This window comes from Dipodomys merriami, unplaced genomic scaffold (assembly GCF_024711535.1).
Source record: "Dipodomys merriami isolate MVZ:Mamm:240054 unplaced genomic scaffold, mDipMer1.0.p SCAF_316, whole genome shotgun sequence".
NCBI classification, from domain to species: Eukaryota; Metazoa; Chordata; class Mammalia; order Rodentia; family Heteromyidae; genus Dipodomys; species Dipodomys merriami.
Genome location: NW_027204671.1, coordinates 87,962 through 95,109, shown reverse-complemented (window position 1 = coordinate 95,109; position 7,148 = coordinate 87,962).

Below are 7,148 nucleotides of genomic sequence, written 5' to 3'. Positions count from 1 at the left end.
CTCTTCCTCCTCTTCCTCCTCCTCCTTCCCCTTCTCCTCCTCCTCCTCTCCTCCTCCTCTCCTCCTCCTCTTCCTTCCCCTTCTCCTCCTTCTCCTCCACCTCCTTTTTCTTCCTCCTCCCCTCCTCCTCCTCCTCCTCCCTCCTTCTTCAATTATGAACACACTGCATTTTGTTCAGGATCACCCTCCCTACTTCTTTCCCTGAGCTGTTGACCAACAGCTTTCGTTGAGATTCATGGTGCCATCTTTGTACATAGTTGCAGTGTATTCCACGATCATTCATCCTGATACTTTTCCCTCTTCCCTCCCCATCTTCCAGAAGTCAAGTAACATAAACACAGAACACTTACAATTTAGTGGCATTTAGCATGTCGCAATAGTGTGCAATGATCAGCTTTACGTAGCTCTCAAGCATTTTCATCATCACAAACAAGAAACCCCAACCCCATATCAATCAGCAGCCACTCCCCATTCTTCCTGCCTGCCCACCCCCCACCAATCTGCATTGTGTTGGAGAACTTGTCTTGTCTTGATATTAAATGCTGACAGAATCATGTAACCCTCAGTTAACACTTAGCTTAGAATGCGTGGGTTTTCCTGTGTTGTGGTGAGTATCCACTGCACTTCATTCTTTTGGTGGCTGAAGAATAATCTCCCACATGTGCTGCTTCCTTGAACCGAGCTGGAGGCTTATCTGCTCTTGGGGGAGACCCTGGACCCCAGCATTCCTGGAAGTCTTGTCTCCTCACCAGCTCTGTCCATTTGCATCACACAGATGCCTGGCTTTGATATTTAATTGCAATCAGACTCATTAGCCCTGTCAGTCAAATAAACATAATGACCCCACCTATCACAGAGAGCAGTGATGAGAATTAAGTTTGAACACATAAAGATGGCCAAATCGCCTGACACATAATCATTATAATAAGATAATAAGAACATCTGACCCTCCCACTCACAGGCAACCCCATTCCTGCTCCCCCAAGGAAAGAGGCCTGGCTTCACACATGAGGGGAGGGCTTGAACTACGTGGTAAATTGATTTAGAAGGAATCGAACCGCATTTTATATTCATTAAGTAAAGGAATACTTAGGTGGCCAGAGTCTATTAACAAAGGCAGTCGGCTTCGTGGATGAACTGCCGGTTAAGGAAACGCTCCTGCCTGAGTCGGGAACTCTGCTCAGCACGCCGGCGGCATCGGGACTCTGCGCCTGGGAAGTGGAGAGGGAATTGGAAGTGGAGAGGGAACTGAATTTTGCCTGACGGGCTCCGGAGAACCTTTGCCAAAACCCACGGACCTCACCCAAATGCAAACCCTGCTCACAAGTGGGAAACGCAAGTTAGACACAAGGGCGTGGAGAGGGGCCCCAGAGCAGCTCACTCTGCCCCGCCCTGCGGTGGGGCGGGAAAGGCGGCTGCTGCACGCACAGCACGGCACCCACCGTTTGGAGAAGCTAGAGGCGGGGAGAACAAAGCCCTTTATCAGGGGTTCTGGCCACGTCTCTCGTCTCTTGGGTTTAGGCTCAGCAGAGTGAGGAAGCCTCTCCAGAGTCTGAGGTATGGAGGAGGCCTAGACTCGCTGCCCACCGCGGTGCTCCCGTCAGACTGACAGGTGGAGGACGAGGCAGGCCTGATGCCGGGCTTTCTAGGAGGTCCTGAGTTCTGTTCTGATGCTCATCTTTCTGATTCCTTTTTTCAAATTATCTTCAAGTAGCTGCACAAAGGAGTTGCCACTGACAGAGCAGTTTATGAATACAAAACATCTTGATGAGTGTCACCTGGTTCACATTCCCACTCACCCCTCCCACCCCACCCTGCCCTCACTGTTCTTAGTCTTCTAGGTTATACTTTGAGGTTTTTGCTGCCATCTCCCCACCCCCCTTCTCCTCTTCCTTTGTCTACCATTTGAGTTCTGACCCGGAGTTACTTGGACCCTCTGGTCTCACAAGGCACAGGAAGCACTTGGGCCAGCGGTGCTCCATTCTGTCTCAGAGCCAGCCATGGAGTTGTAACTCCTACACTCGGTAAATGGACTTTCTTACAGCACAGTTCAAATATGCATGCGCACACAGACACACAAATGACTGGCAGAAAGCAGTGTCGTGTATTAGAAAAATTACCCAGGTCCAAAAGCCTTTGTCTATGATGACAGGGCTCCCCAGGCTGCAGCCACGTGGAGGGAAGGCAGGTCTGTGGCACGTGCCAGGCACACGGACTTATTCATGAGTTTTCGAGCTGTTTTCCCTCCCTCCCCAGGAGGCCAGCCTTGCCTTCTGGAAGCCAGGGTCCTCCTCTCCCCACACCTCCCCAGGTTTCCCAGCTCTTGAATGCAGCTCCAAGACAGGCTCCTGGGTCCTGGGAAAACATTTGCATTCTAGGCTGCAATTCTGACAAGATGCTTTTTCCAAGGTTTACGTCTCCGTGAGGCAGAGGCAGTTTTCAGTGACAAGCTCTGAAGAAGATCAGGGGCGGAGAGGAGGGATGTCAGGGCCAGGGGTCAGCGGGGAGCCTTCCAAAGCCCAGCCAAGCCCAGTGAAGAGGAAGGCCAGCAGGGGCAGGCAGTGGGAAAGCCTGCTGCCGACCCCAGGACTCTTCTGGAAAAGTATCTGCTCAGATTTAATGACAGGAGTCACACATGCTCCTTCAAAAAAAAAATTGCCTTACCAAAATATTTAATTTTCTGACAATCCCCTGAAAAGCAGAGTAGAGATAAAAAAAAAAAAAACCCTTCATTTCCAGAGACTTAATTAATGCCAAACGAAGTTGTCTAGACACTGACGCCAGTGGAGGCAGAGTGTATTTCAGATTTCAAAATATTTCTAAAGGTTAGTGAACTGTATTAAACAGAATGAATAAATAAGCATCACCCCTGCGGTGTGCGTGATGCCCTGAAAAGCCCCCAGCACTACCGGTTCAGCCTCTGCGGTCTTCGTGTCTAGCCTTTCTGGTCAGCCATTAGAAATTCCTGCAAACAAGACACCGACCTCTCAGACCCCGCCACGAGGTCGGCCAGGCTGTCCTCCAGAACCGGGCCTGTGGCCGGCTGCTGGATGCTCATTTCTTCTCCCGTCGCCGGCCAGCCAGGACGAGAAGCAGCGAGCACCGTGGGGAAAGCGAAGCTGGACCAGATGGTGGTGGTGTGCACGGACCCAAGCCCTAGTTCTGCAGACACTCACATCCCGGGGTGGTACAGAGGTCACATGGGTTCCACTGGCCCATCCGAGTGTTCACAAGATAAAGATGCACTCAATGGGCATCGGGATTTCCAGCTTTCTTCGAACTCTGATATCTTTTTTTTTTTTTTTTGGGTCCGGTCGTGGGGCCTGAACTCTGGGCCTGGGCACTGTCCCTCAGATCTTCAGCTCAAGGCTAGCACTCTACCACTTGAGCCACAGCGCCACTTCTGGCTTTTTTCTTTTTTGCTTATGTGGTGCTGAGGAATCGAACCCAGGGCCTCGAGCATGCAAGGCAAGTGCTCTACCACTGAGCCACCTTCCCAGCCCCGAACTCTGATATCTTGCTGTTTATTACTTGCATTTATGAATTGTACCAGGCTTCCATTTGGACATAGCCACATCTGCTTATAAGAGACTCTGGTCAGATTCACCCCCTCTGTCGCTCTCCCTCTTCTTACCACCCTGAATCCTTAGCACAGCCTCAGGAGGTTTCCTGATGCAATTTCCATACACGTATACGAAGCTCCTGGACCCTATTTGCCTTCTTTCACCCTCTCCATTCACCCTTATTCCTTTCTCTAGTACAGGCCCCGGGACCTGTTTTCCATTCATTATTTTATATGTGTGTTGCTTGTTCAGGAGATACGCTGTGTCTGTGCACAGAACGGCATACTGAAAATCACTGAAGATTTGCTTAATAGGAGGCAGGGGAGGGGAAGGAGTGGACGGAGCTAACAGGAGAGAGACACGCGTGAAATAGCATGCAGTCTTGTCCCATAAATAAAGCCAGGAAGGAAATCCTCAGCCACACCCCACATCCACCTCTCCCAGACACCTCTACACCTGGCTTGCCGCACTGGGAGCTTACATGATGAACCAGCCCTGCCTCGGTGGATGGTAACACCGGCTGCTTATTACCGTCACCTTCCTTCCTTGTGGTGATTGTCACTGGTTCTCACTGGCCGAGGGCGGGGATCCTGCTGGCTGGGTCTCAGGTGGGATTTCTCATGTGGACACCGCCCTCACCTGGAGCTCAGTCAAGCAAAGGCTCTTTGCTGGGCTATCTGCATGCAGGAGATTTGTAAGGTGGGGTGTGGCAGAGCAGCGTGGGCCCCGGGGTGACTCAGCCCAGGCCTGCTCCCCTCCCCAGACCGGCATCCACGGCCACACTGGCTGTGTTTCACACGGGACGGAAGACACCGAATGACTGCACACAAAGGAAAGGGGACGATGCCCTGTTTGATGGGAAGAACCACAACGAACTTCTACCTCTCTTACAAAATGCATGCACTCTGCCCCAAGACCTTCTCTCCCCTCCGCTGGAGGTCAAGTCCAAAGCAGACCCAGGTCTGCATGTGGGTGCATCCCGGACGCCCCTCGGGTCCAGCTCCTCGAATGCCAGCACCTCCTCCCCCAAGGCTTACGAGAAGCCTCCCCTCGTTCCTACACTGAACACAGTGTCTCGGGATGGGCAGCAGCCACCCACGCCATCTTCCCTGCTCCCACAGGAGTCCTGTCCACAGCCACTCACACCCAACGGACGTGTGCACCAGCTCTTGGACTCCGTGGAGTCCACTGGGCAGAGGTGGTTTTGCACAGCCCCAGGCATTACCCTCTGCGCTCCTGAGGGACTTTCTGAAATCTCCTTCCACTGTGGACAGTGGCTTGTGTGCAGCAGAGCTGGCTGTCAGTTTGCCTCCTGGATGATAGTGTTTGGAATCAAAAGGCCTCTTCCTCTCCCTCCCCCATCTCCCTCTCTCTCTCTTCTCTCGCTCATCTCAGGGGGTAGTTTTTTAGGCAACAGAATTATCTCCCCAACTCTGAAGGTATTTTATAAAACCTACTGGAGTTTGTGTATCTGAGAAAAGCCACATTCACAAATTCCCAGGCCAGCGCTCCCATGCCCAGCTTCGTCTTTCTGGCCACAGACGCCCGTGGAAGTGGCTGGTGGCTGCTCTGGGGTACGCTCGGCCCGTGGGGACCTTGTCTCCTTCCAAGGGTCTCAAGCTCACCTCAAATATTTCTCAATAGTTCAAGGTTTGATTTCTCAGGGCTGCGTCTGACTCACAGACCCTTCAGCGTGGTGTGGCTTTGCTGGAAAGCTGTCGGGAACTCGAGACCAGTTTGCTGTGTGAAGGGGGCTCCTGGGGGAAGCCCTGTGATGTGGAGCCCATGATGAGCCGTCTCCTCTCGACGTAAAGGACTGTGTGACAGTTTCTCTCCTTTCACTGATGACAGGTAGGACAAGGCTGAGGGCACCGTCAACGCAGCACCGGGAAGTGTCTTCTTCACTCACCCATCATTTCCTATTATTCTACAAAGCTGCCAAACTTCCCGCCTCTGTGTGGGAAGGGGTCTCCGGCTCTGGGGTCCCCCTCTGGGCCCTGGCAGACAGCCCAGTCTGTCCATGGCATCTCCTCAGGCCTCTGTTTCCAGATCTGTCCATCTTCCCTCACTGCAGGGAAGATGGCCCACTAGCTTCGTAAGGAAACGGAAGCCATCCTGGCTATGTTGCCCCGGCTCTGCAGGCGGCCTGCCCAGCTCCGCAGAGCTTTCTTCAGGCTTCTCCCGGGATCACATGGCACGGTGGAGTCCCCTCACCGGTTCCTCTCTGATTCCTCTGGTGAATGACGCTGGGCTGGATAAAGAGGCTCAGTGGACTTTGTGTTGGGAAGCAGCGGTCTCTGGTGACAGTGTGTTTGCCAGGGTAAGTTTCTTGGATGACAACACCACAATATATTCCGTTAGGGTTGGATCCCGCCCAGCTGCATTGCATTCCTCCCTTCACGCACAGCTCACTGATCCACCCAATCAAGTCCTCCGCATTCTGCGTACTATTTCGTCACTCAGAAAATGAGCTGGCTGACATTCGGAGCGCCTCTTCTGCGTGGGTGGATTCTAGGGCCTCGGGGAAACGGGCTCGGGGCAGGCTGCGGCGTGATGGCTGAGCAGGTGAGATGTCGGCATCTTCAGGCCACGAATCCATGAGCCTCTCTTGAATGGCAGCCGCTGGGAGACACTGTGGGGTGAGGAGAAGCGCTTGTGTGAGCAGCCTCGCGGGGGCTCCGGACAAGAAGCTACACCCGCAAATAGAAACTAGTGCATGTTCTCTCTGACTCTGAAGCAAAATGCAAAAATTAAACAAAGAGCTGCACCTATCTGGCTGCTTCCTGGCGTCTGGTAGAGAGAAGAGTAGGTCTGAGAGAGCAAGGGCTTGGAGAAGGAAACCTTCCGGCTTCAAACGCTCCCTACAATTTTGTGAATTTTACCATTAGTCAGGGTGCTGCTTGGTAATGTCAGAGTAATTGAAATAAAACACTAAACAAAACAAAGGGCAAATGTTATTATAAGAGCCTGGAGACTTACTTGGTAGACGGTATATTACTAGGGAATCTTTTATTAATATTAAAATGTATTTTTTAAGAAAAATTGCTGCAGTGACCTTGGCAGGTGGTGATGTTAGAATGTCACGGGAACAGCGTTAAGCAAAAATAGTTGCAAACTCTGTAAAAGAAATCGTCCAATTACAGATCAAGTGATGTCCATGCAAACCACTCGCGGGGTTTGGGTCTCTTCAGGGCAGAGTAATGGAAGGGCACCGGGTTGGATATCTGATAGCACACCCATTTGTGTGTGCTCCGTCACTCACCACCACTTCCTGTGCATCCTTGTGATATTCAAATGCGTGTCTCCCCAACACAGCGAAGAGTGGTTACCTGGCATCTTTTAGAAACAAAAAATCAAGGCTTTCAGGTCATTAGTATTTGTATGAACAAATTAATCAGGCAAAGCCACCCAAAAACTAGAAATGTTTTGAATATGAGGATTCTTTTTCCTTCTGAATAACCCTTTGCAAGCACACTTACTGAGATGAGAGGCTACAAGGTTAGGTGTAGATGTGTGTGTAGATGTGTGTATGTGTATGTGTGCATGTGTGTATATGTGTGTATAAGTGTGTATATATGTGTATAT